Consider the following 17,101-nt stretch of genomic DNA (forward strand, 5'->3'; position numbering starts at 1 on the left):
TTGGCACATCTGCTGCCCGTATTTTCAATTGGTGGTAACCGGACATTAAATCAATTTTAGAGAAGACACAAGCACCTTGTAACAGATCGAACAAATCATCAACGCGAGGAATGGGATACTTGTTCTTAATAGTTACCTTATTCAGCTGTTTGTAGTCTATGCACATTCGAAAACTTCCATCTTTCTTCTTCACAAATAAAACAGGAGCACCCCAAGGGGATGCACTCGGTCTAATAAAACCTTTCCCTAACAATTCCTGAAGTTGGGCCTTCAACTCCTTAACTCAGCTGGAGACATTCAATAGGGGGGATGGAAATGGGGCGAGTACCCAGCTCCAGATCAATACAAAAATCAAATCCCTATCCAGTGGCATACGAGGAAGGTCTGCAGGAAACACATCCAGAAACTCACGGACTACCGAAACAGACTCAATCGAAGGTACTTGGAAAGTATCATCCTTGATATGTGCCAAGAAAGCTAAACAACCCTTACTAACCATTCTCTTAGCACGAAGAAAAGAGATAATATGAATTGGAGTGGAAATATAGTCACCCTCCCACACTAGCAGATTTGTCCCATGCTTGGCCAATGTCATAGTTTTAGCATTACAATCTAAGATTGTAAAATTTGGAGAAAGCCAAGTCAAACCCAGATTACATGAAAATCGACCATCTCTATAATAATCAAATCTACATAAGTATTGCTCCCCACAAAAGTCACAATGAAAGACCTATAGACCTTCTCAACTACCACAGACTCACCCATACGAGTAGAGACACGATAGGCATGTCAAGCAAATAACAATGTAAATCAACACATGTGGCAAATGAGGAATATACATATGAAAATGTGGATCCAAGATCAAATAATACAGAAGTCATGCAATCACAGACCAAAAGGGTACCTATGATAATAGCAAAAGATGCCTCTGCTTCAGACCTCCAAGGGAAAGCATAGTGGGCGTCCTCCTGCGACCTCTACCACGGCCTCTTGCCACTGCTCCTCCTCGAGTGACAGCCCTAATGGTATGCCTACACGCGCCCTGTCTTGCCGGTGTTGGTGTTGGCACAGTTGTTGCTCTAGTTCTAACCATCTGCGAAATAGAGTGAGGATGTCAGATACAAATTATTGCATTATTTTATTTCATCAAGACTTCTTTATGTCAAGGCGTCATCTTAATAGAGAGGGTTCAAGATTAGAAATCCAACAGTCTCCTTACATTAGGCCAACCACAAACCACACAATCAAGCATTCAACCACACAATCAAGTATATAAGAGACTTTACAATATCACTCAATACATATCGATCGCTGTTAAGAGTTTATCTATCAAATAGAAATAAACCATAACCTACCTCACCGAAGAACTGAAACCAAGCAAGCTACCTCTCCAATGCCTTTGCCTTCCTCAGTGCCTATGAATCTTCTCGATCTGAAGTCTAAGTCACGTGCTTTCTTCTTTCGTTCACTTTCTCTCACTCGTTCTCCACTTCTACTCCTTTTTATTTTTCTTCTACAAATTCTTTTTACCCTAATTATCATATAATCGATTATGATAAAGTAACCCACTATTTATTTCCCTACTATCTTCTTTAACCCCCAAATAAATAAATTATTAAACTTACCCCATTAATTTCATAATTATAAACATGAATAGTCCGTAACACCCCTTTAAAATTTAGCGGAAGTCTAACACCGTGTGGGGTTACGCAGATTGTGACGGTCCATCGTACCTGTGACGGTCCGTCCTGCAGGTCCGTCACGAAGTTCAGAGAATTAGTCCCAGAACCCAGATTCCAAGAGTTGAAGTGTTTTGGAACGAAGACGCTCAACGGACCGTTGTGCCTATGACGGTTTGTCATACTTGCCGTCGAGGGTAGTGAAGGGAGCAGTAGAAGAAATTTAACAAGTATGGGACGACGGAGTCCATGACGATCCGTCATGACCACGATGATCCGTCACATGGTCCGTCGACCCAGTAAGTATTTATCAAAAACAAATCTACAGCTCAGACCGACTAAAAGGGTTGTTACAGAAGTGAAGAGTTGTGAAGAGGTCATGATAGAAGGTAGTGTAAGTATTGCAAGTTAATATGAGTTAGAATATACCTTATCTAAAAAAGGGTTATTATAATGTAACCTTTTGTTCATAATAACCAAGTGTAAGTGCTGAATATATATAGAAGAGCCAGATTGTTAATAATGTGATAGATTAATCTAGGATTACAAATTTTGAAAGGAAAAAACTCATGTTATTATGAGGATGATAGAGTTATTTTAGAGATAATGTGCAGTAAGTTAGTAGGTAACACTTAAGTTGTGAAGTGGAATGTGAAGGTAGTTCGAGTATGCAGACTGAGAGGTAAGGATTGACAAATTTTCATGAAGTCCAAGTGGACAAGTGATTCCGAATTTCCATAGTAGTAATGAGGTATGGCATAGTAGGTGAGAAATTATATTGATATTCACATTTAGTAATAAACACTAAGCTTGAATTTGAGATGAGTTTCATAATCCAAAAGAATGGAAACATGAGGGCGATGATTTTAACATAGATATTAGATCTAGTATACTTGACATAGAGTAGGGATGAATTAATATGTTGCTTCAATGAATGCGAGTAGTAGAGACCCTAACCTTTAGATTAGGGCAATGAAGTGTGGCTCCGTCACAAGAGTAAAAAGGACCATTAACAGAATGTACACCAAATAGAGTTCTTAAATAGGTTCATAGCATCCACACATTATCTTTGGACCTAAGAGGGATATGATAATATTAAAAACCAAGGCAAGTGGTGAGAATGAGATTATAAAGAGTTCCAAAGTGTTTGAGGGATATATTTTTAGAGGATCTTTCAGTAATGAAGTGATGTTAGAAATTGGAGGTTGATGATCTTATTGTGTTATGATGGTGTGATAATTCATTATAAGTTTACTAATAAATGGAAATAAGAGGATTAGGTTGTACTATTTGAAATATTTAAATGAGATCCCTGAGTTTGATTCGAAAGAGTTGGTCAGTAGGAGTTCATGGAGTTTTTATGTTACTAAGCTTGAATGTGGTGGTAAAGAGTAATAGTTTGAGATGAGATTCTCTATAAAGAGGTATAGAATAGGAAATTCAAGATTTGGTCAAATCATAAATATAGTAAGATCAGACCATCAGACATAGACCTTAGTAAGAGCAAACCATTCTATACCCAGTTCAGTCTTCATCCGAGGACGAATGATCCAAAAGGGGAGATATGGTAACACCCCAGAAATTTTTTTTGATCTAAGACTCAAAACATTCATAGTAGTGAGTAAGATTTTACCAAGTAACTATTAAATTTTAAATTATAAATGCCAGTTCACTAGATTTAACACTTAGAGATCCAAAAAGAACTAGAATGGATATAGAAAAAATCTGAAATTTTACAAGTTAAGCCTAGTATGACTTTTTAATCAATTTCAATTGACCATAAATCCTAATACAGGATTATTTAAGTATGATATAAGATACAATTGGAAATATATTTGAATTATATATCCAAATCCACGAGTTTTCCATGTTTTGACTTCGGATGAGTAAGATATGACCTTTTGAAGTTAGCTAACCTGTTAAGGAACCGAATCAAATTTAATTCTTTTTTAGTTATATTTTAGGGTTATAATAATTTTTGGTTTGGTTTTATAATTCTAGTATACGCCTAGGGCTTTAGTTGAGAGTGCAAGAACAGAAAAGAAGAGAAGAGGAAATGATGAAGAATTTTGTCGACGTTCTTGAGTTTAATGGCGGATTTTTTCCATGGATTTAATACCTAAAAGGTATGTTATATTGCATATTGTTGGGTTCGCTCACCCACACGCCAATCATGATAACCGTGCAATTTCATTAGTAAAGTTGAAAGATTAGAGTTCTTGATAACTATTCTTCCAGTTTCGTTAAGTTTTGATGTAAGATTCTACTTGGGTAAACTATAAACTACCATATCTATTAAAATATCAAGAGTTACGTGAGCCATTACCTACAGTAAAAATTAATTGAATCTACTTTACAACACCACCAATTTCGCGTCAATCCAATTTGTGAGTAGAAAGTTATGGCTATTTGAGTAGCCTATAAATGTTGTTATGAATTAGACTACGGGAAACTTTAAAAAGGGTTGTTTTTATTTTTTTCTTACAATCAAAACCCTAAACGAATTTCTTGACCAATAAAAGGTTCAAAACAATCAGATTTTCATCTTTACTAATGAAAATCAAAATTATTGGCCATTGAGATTTCAAGAAACTAATTTAATAATCTCAAGAAAGGTTTTCTTGATCATTTACCTTCAAGCTAGGGTTTCAAGATTTGTATTCAAGTTCATATCCAATATTCTTCAAGAACATTTTTATTCCTATCTAAAAAAATTCCTAACATGTTCATAACCTTGAATTCATCATTCAATTTCAAAGTAGAGTTGAGAGTTAAGTTTTTGAGAATTCTTTAAAACTTTCTAAGAAAGTTCTTTTGAGGAGTTTTCTAGAACTTGTAGTAACTTGTTTCAAGACTCAAGAAATTGAGCATCAGAGTGAAGAGTATGTATTCATGAGTCAAAAATACCACCTAGATCCTTAATATAATGAATCATAGTTCTTAAATGCATAATTCACATTCAAGAGAGAGTTAAGAGTAGAGCTCAAGAAAGTCTTTAAGCTCAATTGTTAATTCTTTGTGATCCATCATTGATTTGAACTATGTTTTGATGAAGTAAATAAGAGAATTAGAATATTATATGAGTTACATATAGTTACTTAGACCTTTGAGTCAAGATGTTCATGCCCATATCTTCCGCAGGAATTCCGTTAATTTAGTATCATTGAGAGGAGTAGTATCTCCAAGTTGTAAGCCTTGAGTATGGAGTTCATTATTCATTTGTAGATTATATTTCGACTGATAGGTCTATTACGTGATACCATGAAGTTCTTGAGTTGAATTGTTCATGCCCATGATTCCACATAAACCCTATAAATCGAACAATCTTGAAATGAGAGGTACCTTTGAGTTCTTGAGTTGAGTAGCTCATGCTCAGAATTCTGCATGAACCCTTCAAGTTGAAAATAATTAAGTCATCCATAAATATGAGATAATGAACAATTCACAAAATCAACAACATTTCCCTTTTAATTATCTTTTATATATATTATATTTATTTTCCTTTCCTATTATTATATTAGGAACTAAAAAAACTTTTATTAAATATGTAATGTTATCGCTCATTCTTATAAGTCATAAATCACTTATATAAACTATTAAAATGGTTTAATATAAACATAATGATTGAATTTCATAAAACAATAAGAGGGTCGTACCGCGTATTGAGTGTTTACTTGATCTTGTTCTTCTTTGGTAACATCAGTATGTCTTCCTTCATTCACCAACTAAATCACATTATATATTTTATTTTTGTTGAAGAACTTATCAACTTTTTAAGTCTAACTAGTTTAGTTTTTACTTAATTCCAACACTATTATCAATTAGGATTTGTACTTATTCTAAACAAATATATTATTTCTAAATATAAAGCTAAGTGTCAACACTAGATTGACACAAATCGATCTTGCAAGAAAATCAATTTTGTCATGAATAGGATCAACTAGTGTTGGTACTTATACTTAACAAACACATTATTCCTAAATTAAAGCATAGTATAACCAATAGATGGATAGAAATCGATGTTCTAAGAAATTCAATTTTTTCATCTATAGGATGAATAAGTGTTGGTACTTATATTTAACAAACACATTATTCCTAAATTTGAGGTATGTTTCAATACTAGATGGATACAAATCGATCTTGCAAGAAAATAAGTTTTGTAATCAATATGATCAACTAGTAGTGGTTATACTTATCAAACATATTATTTCTAAATTTAAACCTGAGTGTGAACACCATATGGACACAAATCAATCTTGAAAGAAAATCAATTTTGTCATCAATATGATCAATTGGTGTTGGTACTTATTCCTAGTAAATGTATTATTTCTAAATTTAAATCAACGTATCAACAATAGATGGACACAAATCGATCTTGCAATAAAATCAATTTTATCACCAATAAGATCAACTAGTGCAGAAAGTTATCCTTAACAAATATATTATTTCTAAAAATAAAGCAAAGTGTCAAGACTAGATGGACACAACCGATCTTGCAAGAAACATGATTTTTTCATCGATATGATCAACTTGTGAACTTGTGTTGGTACTTATTCATAAAAAACACTAGATGGCCAAAAAAATATCTATCACATATTTATAGCTTATCATCAATACTAGATGGATACAAACATATTATAGAAAACAATTATACTTTGACTTCAGAAATTTATAATGAACAAAACTTATCTCCTACTTTGATGAAAGAAGCATTATAATCTTGTATCAACTTTTTTTATATGTTGAACTTCCTGAGTGTCTAAGCACGGAAAGAGGGAAAGAAGTAAACACTAGAAAAATAGAGTTTGAACCTATTTACATGAGCAGGTTACATTAAAGAAGATCACATAGGGATGAAGTCATACCCTTATGTCATTTGTATTTTTATTTCAAAGTAGTTCAATTTGATTCACTAACAGAAAGATCTCAACTCAAGTATGGATTCTCACCAACCTACTAATTTACCCAAAAGCGACGATGTATGATTGTTGTCTTTACAATAGAACCATTTATTTGTAATACTCCGAAAGTCTAAAGACTAATCTAGATCCTAACATGAGTGTGTAAATGTTTTCACACTGTTGATAAGTCAATTATAATATATATAAGTCATTCAAGAAGTATTACAATAAAAACTTCATGGAACGTCCAAGACATCCAAAAACTAGTTCAAGAGGTGCTAGTGTCCCTTAGCCTATTTGACTAAGTTTTAGGAGTCGGAAAATGATGAAATTTGATAATAAGGTGTCTAACACATATTACAGTTAGTTTAGAGTCAAAAAGTTTGGGCACAAATCCTCAAGGACAAACCAAGGGACCTTGAAGAGGATCCTTGTAATTGAGGCAAAAAGTTGTCAAGAGATAGTGTTCACTACTGACGCCCAAAGACGAGGAGCAGTCCAATCAACGGGGCGTCGATGGACATCTTAGGTTGACACTTAGAAATTTTAGCCAAGGTTCCATTTTGAAAAGTCTCAATTACAAACGCCGACTGCAAAGGACGGCTATGAAAAGTGCCAGTCGATTGACAGACGGCCCGTTGGTCGGGGTTTCATCTGTTAAGATACTGTTTTCCTTCACGTTTTTAGGTTAATTAAATTAATTAATTAGGTGGTTATTTATATATTTAGGGGTTAAGTGAATTCTGATTAAGTTAGTTAATGACCGATATAAAGACCCAAACATAATTAGACTAAACCCAACTATTATAATCCCAAAATCCAATTCGTCTTCCTTGGCTCTTCTTTCTCTATCAAACTTCATCAATTAGTGAGGTATGATACTCCTTTAACCTTTGGAACCTCTTTCCCCAAAGGGTTCCTTCAAGTTGATTTTAAAAATATAAAATTCAAGTGGGTTTACTTCCTATTCAAAAATTTTCTTGTGAATTGTTTTTTTAAGATTCCTTTTGTTTATTAGAGTAGATTAATATGTATTATGATTGAATTATACTATTTCTTGATGCATTGACCTAGATTGTGGAATATGACCTTTTCCCCTTACACTAGGTTGTAATCTTGAATTAGATTACATAATATTGATACTATTGGCTTGTTTCCTATGTTTTTATAATGATAATTTATGAGTAGATTGTGATATATTGTAATCCAATTGTTCTACTACTTAAGTAATTGACCTATGTTGTGAATTAGATTATGAAGTTGACCTAAGTCTATAATTCTAGGCTATGAAATAGTAATGAAATGTTGTGTAGTGATTCAATAGACTTTATTATTATGTTGAGTACTATTGTATAATTTTATTACATCCATTGTTAGATTGAATTGGATGGTTAATGGTAAGACCTTGATGATGGCTTATGAAGGAGATTGGGGTAAATCTTGTGATCTCAATTCATTAATTGGATTATGATTACTTGTGATTAATTGACGATGTTGTATCAAAGTATACCATATGTTAAGATTGATAGGGTTGGTATTATTTCAAATTAAACGTCTTTAACTATGATTTGTGACTTGTTAGGTAAGATGTAAATGTTTTGAGGATGATGATAACTGACCTATGTGCCTTATTATGATGTTATATGTAAATGTTCTTACCTCACATGAATGAATTGTAATGAAAGGACAAAACTCATGCAATTCTTATTGAGTTATAATTATGATGATTATATAAGGTATAGACCCTATTACCAAAATTAAGATATGATTATTAATTAAGGCATTAAAGACATTTCAAAAGGGACTCTAGATTAGCATCAGGTAAACTAGAGTGAGAAGTGTCTCTTTCCACACAGGGAAGATATGATAACTAATATATTCATAATATTGGAAACTATAATGCATGTATCATAAAGAGGGTCTCAACTACATCACCTAGTTATTAAACTATATTTTCTCCATAGGAATACTAGCTAGTAGATCCACAGAGATTATATATTCATGTTTTGGTACTACCTTGAAAAGTAGTTTGCCTTCTTTTGGTGTAGGGTTCCATGAAACCAGATTCCGCATTAGCTCATTTGGTCTATGTTGGTTCAGGATAGATATTCCGAAAAGGTAAAATGAAGTAAAAGAATGAACCCTAATTAGGATGAACTAAGGGGTTTAGCTTAGTCTAGGTAGGGTTCTGGGACTCTACCTATACACTATACTAGGTAGCCTTAGGAATGTCTTAGAAGGATGTTCTGATGTATTTATATGATTACAATGTAAATAATATGTTTATGATGATCTTACATGCATGTTTATGATACTATATGATGTTGGTTTCACTTATGAACATGTGTATGGTCTAGATTGATAAAGTATGAGGATGATTAGTCTAAAAAATATGGTAAGTGATGTTAGACAGTGGTTATAGTTCTTTTTAGGTTTACTTGATTGAGTAAGGTTATGAGGTTTTACTTAGTCATTAAACCAGTGGACTTAATAAGGGTTCATGAGTAATAGTCTTGGTTTGGTTATAATGTTATTGACTCTTATTCATGCTTGTTAATAGAAGGAATTGATGATAGAGTTGTCTTTATTATGTGCTCAATTATGTTGATATGCATGTTGAACTAATTACACTTAGAGTTGTTGGTCTTTTGATGTATGTGGTCTTGAACTAATCAATATGTATTATGAACTTGTATTGGCTATTGAATGTACATAATGCTTTTTAAAGTAAATTGCATGATTAAATGAAAGGTCCCTTTTTAACATGATTTTATGTGGTGTGTTTATATGGTCTCATCCTTAGCACAAGTGATGTACTAACCTCATTTTATCCCTTTTGCCCCAACATTTAAGGTTTCGGTCGTTAAAGAGTTTGAAACGATAGTGAAGGAAGTCTTGGAATCCTGACACTTCAAGTCGGGTAGGTCCTAACTATTTTGAGGACAATGCCATTTCTAGCTTAAGATATTGATTAGTCTGGAAGACAATATGTTTATTCCTTTAATTTGATTACTAAAGATTGTATAGACTATATGTGGATTTCATTGTATTGATGTAGGGGCTATGACCAATTGTTATACTCTTGTTTAGATGGTTATGAGATGAGAAATCTGGTTTTAAGACTATGTTATATCTTATATATATCTATATGAAATCAAAGTAGAAGAATAAGTAATATTCTTATATGGAGGGTCTATCTATTCGATATGAATATATTATGTGTATGTGATAGGTCTATGTAAACCGTAACGTAGAAGTATATGAAAATTATTAATTTTCTGCATTTTTAACCTATGAATGTAATGATGTAAGCTAAGAGGCTAGTCTTGGTCCTCGATGAGGACGACGACATGAATTACGTCTAGGGGTTTCTCCCTAGATGTGACAATCTTGGTATCAGAACATGAAGTGGAATATCTTTAAAGTCGATGTTTTACTTAAAAACGCCTGTGTAGTTTATTATTCATAATTGTGAAGTGCGCCACACTTATGAATAGGAAACTATGAGATTCTTAGGTAATTATCCTTTTCTTAGAAATCTAATATCGTGTGTCGAGAGTATGAACTCTATGTGCCCTTAGCATCTCATCCTATTATTGTTATTACACTCAATGAATACTAAAAGAACAACAACTCAAAGACTTGATGAAGAGATTTCCAATGCGGGAGTTCCTTCCCAAGTAATTCAAGTTCCTTCTCTTGAACAAGTTGCTAATGATGATCAAGATTCGGTCAATCCTCCTCTTTTGATGGATGGGGACAGAAGGGAAACCTTTCTCGAAATTTCCCAAGACATTACTACCCAAGAACAAGCCATGACAACCCAATATAACTAGGAGATTTTAGCACGAGCAAACCAACATGTTGATACCCTTTTAAGGGATTTGACAAGGATGACTCCCCCTACTTTCTATGGGTCCAAATTTGAGGAAGACCTCCAAGAGTTCATTGACAAAACCTACAAGATTCTCTATGCTATGTGATTGACTACTAGTGAGAAGGCCGAGTTATCCACTTACCAACTTAAATATGTGGCCAAAAGTTTGTACGTTCAATGGAGACACAATAGGCCTTTAAGAGGTGGATTGGTTACATGGGAGATTTTAAAGAAGGCTTTTCTTGATAGGTTCTTTCCTATGGAGATGAGGGAAGCCATAGTGGAGGAATTCATCAAGGAGGTAAGAGTGTACTTAACTACTCTTTGAAATTTACTAAATTATCAAAGTATGCTCCTTCTTTTATTTTCGATCCTATTGATGAAATGAGTCGCTTTGTGATGGGAGTGTCGGATGGCTTGAAGGAAGAATGTCATTCGACTATACTACATGATAATATGAACATTTCTCATCTCTTGGTTCAAGCTCAACAGGTGGAAGAAACAATTGTTAAGATTAAGAGTAGGGATGCCAAGAGGGCAAAATCTTATGATTGTGATTCTTCAAAAGGTAGGCTTGACATCGAAGACAAGCCTTGGTTCAAGAAGATGTTTCTAATAAAGTTCCTTCCAAATATCTCAACGCTCGTGAGGATAGGTTATATAACACTAAGTCATAAAAGGGAAAAGGTAGTAGCTCACCAAACAAGAATCCAACTTGTGGAAAGTGTGGCAAGAAGCATTGTGGTGATTGCCTTGTTGGGACAGACAATTGCTTTGGGCGTGGCAAGAGTTGTCACAAAGTTTGGGATTTCCAAAATGTTAAAGGCAAGACAATGTTATTGGTAAAGCTCAAGCAAGTGTATCTAATGTGGATCCTCAATGAAGTATCACTTTTATGCACTTCGCTCTTGGGGAGAAAAAGAGAGTTCTCCCGAAGTGGTTACCAGCATGTTACAAGTCTATCTATTGATGTATATGCTTTACTTGATTTTGGTGGTACATTCTTTTGTTATTCCCTTTATAACTAAAAGTTTGATTTTTTGCCCGATATTTGAAATGAACCTTTCATGATAACTACCCTATAGGTGAGTCGGTGGTTGCCAAGAGGGTATATAGAAATTGTCCTTTAATGTTTCCAAATAGAGTGACTCATGTTGAATTAGTAGAACTTGATATAGTCGATTTCGATGGGATTTTGGGGATGTATTTGTTGTATGATTATTTTACTTGCATTGATTGTACTAAAATTGTAAAGTTTAGTTTTCAAAATGAACCCGTTTTAGAGTTGAAGGGGGAAATTCTATTCCTAGAGTTCGTATCATTTCTTCTCTTAAGGCTTTTAAAATGATCTCAAAAGGGTGTCGATATGGAATTTTAAGCGTCAAAGATTTAGACTCCTAATGTCCTCCCATTGAGTTAGTCCTTGTAGTAAGGGTATTTCCGGAGGTCTTTCCTGATGAACTTTTTGGGATCCCTCCTAAACGGGAAATCAATTTCGGCATTGACTTCCAACCGGATAAAAATCCCATCACAATTCCTCCTTATTGTATGGTTCCGGATGAATCGAAAGAGTTGAATTCCCAACTCAAATATTTACTAGACAAAGGATACATAACACCTAGTATTTCTCCATATGGTGCTCCGGTTTTGTTTGTGAAAAAAGAAGGACGGGTCCCTTAGAATGTGCATCGATTATTTCCAACTCCATAAAGTCACTACTAATAAAAAGTATCCTCTTTCTCGGATTAAAAACTTGTTTTATCAACTCCAAGAGGAAAGCTACTTTTCTAAGATTTATTGTGATCGAGATATCAGAAACTTAGGGTGAGGGGTGAAGAAATACAAAAAATGGCTTTTCTGACAAGATCTTGTCACTATGAGTTCTTAGTGATGTCCTTTGGTCTCACAAATTCCCTAGAGGCATTATGGATCTCATCAATAGGGTGTTTTGAAGTTACTAGATTCATTTGTCATTGTCTTCATTGATGACATCTTGGTAAATTCAAAAAATGAGGGAAACACATGGACCATTTGTGGTTGGTGTTACAAGTACTTAAGGAGAACAACTATTTTCCAAGTATAACAAACAGGAGTTTTGTTTGAGGTAGGTGGAATTTCTTGGTCATATAATCTCTAGTGAGAGAGTTGAGGTTGATCGAAGGAAAACTAAGACGGTGAAAAATTGGCCTAGTACATTGACTACAATCGACATTGGAAGTTCTAGGGTCTAGTGGGTTATTATAGGAGTCATGTGAATGGTTTTGCGTCCATTCAATCCCCCTTGACTACTTTGATCCAAAAGAGTGTGAAGTTTTAATGATCGGAGGCATGTGAACAGAGCTTTGAAATCTTTAAGGATAGGATTACTTTCACTCAGATGTTGACTTTACCGGAGGTACCAAGGAATTCGTTGTATACTGTGGTGCATCCCGAGTGGGCTTGGGGTGTGTGCTTCTGTAAAATGGGAAAGTATTAGCCTATGGCTCTAGACAACTTAAGGTGCATCAAAAGAATTATAGAACTCATGATATAGATTTAGCGGCCGTGGTATTTGCCTTGAACATATGGACGCATTAATTATATTATATTCATGTTGATGTTTATACTAACGACAAGAGTCTACCATATGTGTTTACTCAAAAGGATTTGAATATCCGACAAAGAAGGTGGTTGGAATTATCGAAATATAACAACATGAGTGTTCTTTACAACCCCCAAAAGGACAATGTGGTTGCAGATACACTAAATTGTATGACCATGGTTAGTGTGTCTCATGTAGAAGAAGCCAAGGAAGACCTAGTAAAAGTTGTTCATAGGTTTGCCCCTTTGGGGGTTAGATTGGAAGATTCTCCAAATTGTATTTTTATGGTTCAACAGAACTCTTATTTATCTTTGGAGATTTAGGATAAGTCCAAACAACACCTTTATCAAGCATTGATGGAGTTGAAGGAGTCGGTAATTGGTAATCTTAATGAGTCATTCTCCTTAAGGGGGATGGAGTCTTGAGGTATTAAGGAAATTTGTGTATTCCTAATGTAGATGGCCTGAGGAACTAGATTACTGAGGAAGCTCATGGATCCCGTTACTCCATTCATCCGGGTTTAACAATGATGTATATGACCTTATGGAGGTCTTTTTGTGGGATGTCTTGAAGAAGGACATAGCAAATTTTTTTGCTAACTGTCCAAATTGCCAATAAGTGAAACTCGAACACCAAAGGTCGGGTGGCTTGCTTCAAGAAATCCAATTTCCTACTTGGAAGTGGGTAGACACTAATATGGATTTGGTGGTAGGTTTTGCCTCAGACACAAAAGCAATATGACTCCATATGGGTGGTTGTGGATAGGTTGACAAAATCTGCTCACTTTATTATCGTCAAGTCTACTTACTAGCCGGAGGATTATGCAAGGATCTTCAAAGATGAGATTGTATGTCGCCATGGTATTCTATATCTATCATATCAGATAGGGGTGCACAATTCATATCTAGGTTTTGGAGGCCTTCCAAAAAGGGTTAGGTACAAGGGTTAAGTTAAGCACCATTATTCATCCCTACACAGATGGTCAAGTGGAGCATACTATTCTAACCCTTGATAATATGCTTAGAGCTTGTAAATTTATTTCAAGGGAAATTAGGCTATGTACTTTCTTTGGTTGAGCTTTCTTCAACAATAGTTACCATTTATCTATATCGATTGCTCCTTATAAATCCATTTATGGTAGGAGATGTAGATCTCCAATTGGATTGTTTGAAGTGGGTAAGTCTTCACTTTTAGGTCCCTAATTTATTTATAAGACTTTTGATAAGGTTCATATAATAAGGAAACGCTTGAAATCTCCCTATAGTCATCAAAATTATTATGCCAACCATATGAGAAGAGAATTAGAGTTTTAAGAATGTGAAAGTGTATCTATAAATTTAAAAAATTAATGTGGTGGTAAGATCTGAAAAGAAAGGGAAGTTGAGTCCTCGTTATGTGGGTCCCTATAAAATTTTGCAAAAATTGGCAAGGTTTCATATGAGTTTAAGTTGCCTAGTAAATTGGCTTTAGTACATCTAGTGTTCCATGTTTCAATTCTTATGTAGTGTATCGGTGAACTCAATTCCATTCTTCCTATTGAAGGTATATGCGGTCAAGAGAATTTCTACTATGAGGAGGTTTTGGTTCAAATCCTTGACAAGTGAAGTTGTTAAGGAACAAAGAGGTGCCTTCCTTAAAGGTGTTATGGAAGAATAATCTAGTTCAAGGTGCAACATGGGAGGTCAAGGCCAACATGAAGTCCCGTTACCCTCATCTATTTTTTAACTAACGTTAGTTATTCCTATTTGTAGCTAAAATATTTTGTTTATTTGAAATTGCCTAGATTTTAGGTGACGTTGTGCAAAAATGTGCATGTTATTGTGAATCACAATGATCTTTATGCCTAAAAATTAAAAATTACTTTTTGCTTGTTTTGAGTTTATATTGTGCATTTTTGTATATTATGCCTTTATAAATTGTATTGAGCATTTTGGCATGTGTTGAAGGAAGTCGTGCAAAATGAGTAAGCTCGAAACGAATGGTAAACTCATATGAGTTGAAATGATGTTTTGAGTTTCATAGTGTAAAATTCCATGTGGTTATATGGATTTTGATTGTGAATCTTGCGTTGATATGTTGTTGGTGGTTGGGTTGCTAGTCTTGAGTCAATTTATTCCTTCTAAAGAATTTTAGATTCATTCGGGCACGAATGTTCCCAAGGTTGGATAATGTAGTACTCCATAAGTCTATGCCTAATCTAGATCCTATAATGAGATTCTAAGAGTTGTAATACTATTTATAAGACAATTATAATTTATATAAGTAATTAAGGATGTTTTAGAATCAAAACGTCAAGGAACGTCAATGACGTGCAGAAACTAATTCAAGAGGTTCTAGTGTGTTATAGCCGATTTGACTATGTTTTCAGAGTAGGAAAATGTTTAAATATTGTGGTGAGGTGTCTAACAAGTATTAGACTTAGTTTATATTCGAAATGTTTGGGTATGACTCCCCAAGAACTAACCAAGGGCCCTTGAGGAGGACCCTTGCAAATGTGGCTAAAAGCTATGAAAAGACAGTCTTCACTAACGAAGCCCATCGAAAAGGCGTGATCCAATAGGCGGGGAGTCGACGGAAACTTAGAAATTATTTCAAATGGTCCATTTCGACATGTCTCAGTCGCAAATGACAACTGCATAGCACGGTCATAAACAGTGCTCGTCGATTGACAGACGACCCGTCGGCCGGGGTTTCTTATGTCAAGACACTGTCTTGCTGCACGTTTGTAGGTAAGTTAGAGTAATTTATTAGGTGTTAATTTAATTTTTTGGCGGTTAAGGGATATATAATTGAGTTAGTTAATGACCCATATGAAGACCCAAACCTAATTATACTAAACCCAACTCTCATAATTCATGAAACCCAATTGCTCTTCCTTCTCTCTTCTTTCTTTCTCCCGAAGAAACCCCATTGAAGACTTAGCAAAGAAGGGTTATAGAGATTCAAAAGGATCACTATTCTCTATAAAAATTCATTAATTAGTGAGGTTTGTGATTGCTTTAACCTTTGGGACCTCATTATCCAAAGGGTTCTTTCAAGATGAGTTCAAAAAATATGATATTCAAGTTGAATTATTTCCTATACGAAATTGATATTATGAATTGCTTTGTGTTTGATTAATTTTTGTTATTATGATTATATTAAAGTGTATTATGATTGAATTATACTATTTCTTTATTCATTGACCTATTTTGTGGAAGATGACCTTTTCCCCTTAATCCTAGGTTGTGAGCTTGAATTGGATTATAAAGTATTGATACATTTGGCGTGGTTTTTGTGTGAATTACTACCCTATGTTGTTATTATGCTAATTTATGATTATATTGTGGTATATTGTAATCCAATTATTCAAGGGATTGAGTAATTGACCTAGGATGTGAAGTAGATCTTGGACATGACCTAAGTCTCTAATTCTAGGCTATGAACTAGTGATGAATTATTGTTTAGTGATTTAATTGAGTTCATTATTATGTTGAGTAATATTGTGTGATGGTATTATACCCATTTTTTGTTTAATTGGATGGTTTATGGTAAGACCTTTATGATTGATTATGAAGGAGATTAGGATAAGTCTTGTGATCTCAATTCTTTACTTGGATTATGATTATTTGGGATTAAGTGATAATGTTGTATCAATGTTTACATTATGTTATGATTGTTAGGTTTAGTATGATGTGGAATTGATAGGTCTTGAACTATAGGTTTTTAGTTATTGTCTAAGATGTAAAATATATAAGGATGGTGATAACTTACCAATGCCTTATAATGATGTGATATGTAAATGTGCTAACCTCACATGTATGAATTGTAATGAAAGGACAATACTCATGCAATTCTTATTGAGCTATTATAATGATTATTATATAAAGGATAGAACCTATGACCTATATTAAGATATGATGATTAATAAAGGCATTAAAGACATTTCAAAATGGACTCTTTGTGTCGCACCAAGTGAACTAGAGTGAGGAGTGTCCCTTCCCACATAGGGAAGGTTGGATCACTAATATACTCATGAGATTGGAGACTATAATTCATGTAGCATAAAGAGTGTACCAACTAC

This window comes from Solanum lycopersicum, chromosome 11 (genome assembly GCF_036512215.1).
Source record: "Solanum lycopersicum chromosome 11, SLM_r2.1".
In the NCBI taxonomy this organism is placed as follows: Eukaryota; Viridiplantae; Streptophyta; class Magnoliopsida; order Solanales; family Solanaceae; genus Solanum; species Solanum lycopersicum.